Source organism: Haplochromis burtoni, unplaced genomic scaffold, assembly GCF_018398535.1.
Source record: "Haplochromis burtoni strain Fernald_Lab_line unplaced genomic scaffold, NCSU_Asbu1 Contig_18, whole genome shotgun sequence".
Lineage (NCBI taxonomy): Eukaryota > Metazoa > Chordata > Actinopteri > Cichliformes > Cichlidae > Haplochromis > Haplochromis burtoni.
Genome location: NW_024582379.1, coordinates 832,816 through 834,066, shown reverse-complemented (window position 1 = coordinate 834,066; position 1,251 = coordinate 832,816). Strand labels below are relative to the sequence as shown.

General features: G+C 39.4%; 1 protein-coding gene across 1 annotated transcript in view; it reads left to right on the top strand.

Moving 5' to 3' along the window:
* grid2 (glutamate receptor, ionotropic, delta 2) overlaps positions 1–1,251 on the top strand; it is a gene marked incomplete at its 5' end in the record, with an annotated part of 543,021 nt that overhangs the window by 12,691 nt on the left and 529,079 nt on the right.

The window sequence follows — 1,251 nt, the reverse complement described above, 5'->3', positions numbered from 1 at the left end:
CGAGCTTGAAGGATAAACCGCCCGCAGGGGCGTGCTGGGTGTAAAAGTATATATATATATGGCTCCTCTCCTCTTTCCCCATTTTACCTCCCTCCGTTGTTCTCCCCTCTCCCTCCCTGTCTCCCCCTTAGTGCTTAAAATGCTGTCAGCGATTACAGAAATAGACATTGGAACTGAGAGGTGTTAAACACTTTGCTAATCACTGTCATGGAATTGTAATGTGCTGTTTGTTTGTCTGACACACTTGGCAACACGTCACAACGCTGCCTGCGTGTGCCCATCTGGATTGTAGCGTTCACTATAGTGTTCCTTAATGCTCTGAAAAAGAAATTCCCACAAATTCAAAGGGAGACAACAGCGAGAGCAGATATTTGCACACAGTTTGTTATGTTTGGTAAATTATTTCATCTTCTTGCAGTCATGGAGGAATTTATGACTTTTGTTCTTACCCATATGGAAAAGAAATAGTAAAAACTTATAAAACACTTGCATAAGATGTGGCCTACTTCATATAGTGAATCATATAAGGCTTATATGATTTACTCATGAAGGTGGCCACTTTCTCATTACTTTCATATATTGTTTTAGTAAGTATCCAAAACATACAAGTTTCATTTATATAATTTTTCAAGGGATCTTATATTTGTTTTCACTCTTGTATGCTTTTCATACAAGTTTCACACAAGACAGATACAAACTTTATAAGATTTATATATATCTTTTCCATATGGGTAAGGCACATTGTTTTTCATATGCCACAACTTACTGTGGTAGACAGTAAGTTGTGATTTAACATCGTAAATCTGAGCTGAGCTCTTTATAGGATAAAGTTTCCTGAACATGCTCCATTTGTGCTGTTAAGGTGTTGTATCTCATATCAGATTCAACAAAGCCCCATGTGAACTCTTCATTGTTGGAGTAGCGCCCCCTGCCTCTACCCTAAGTGCTGCAATGCACAGAAAAACCCCTCCCCCAGTTATTTCTGAAGGGCTGCCGCTGGCTGCCTGGTGCCCTGGCTCCTGTTCTAACTGCTAGTGGGTGCATTTGCTTATGTCTTCTACCATGTGTTCATAGCTCCCAGTTGGGTTAAACACAGAGGTCAAATTCCTACACAGAGGTGCAGAATTCTTGATTTTATATATATTAGAGATGGCACGATACCACTTTTTTATGTCCGATACCGATATCATAAATTTGGATATCTGCCGATACCGATATGAATCCGATATAGTGTTTTTTAATCAACAAAAC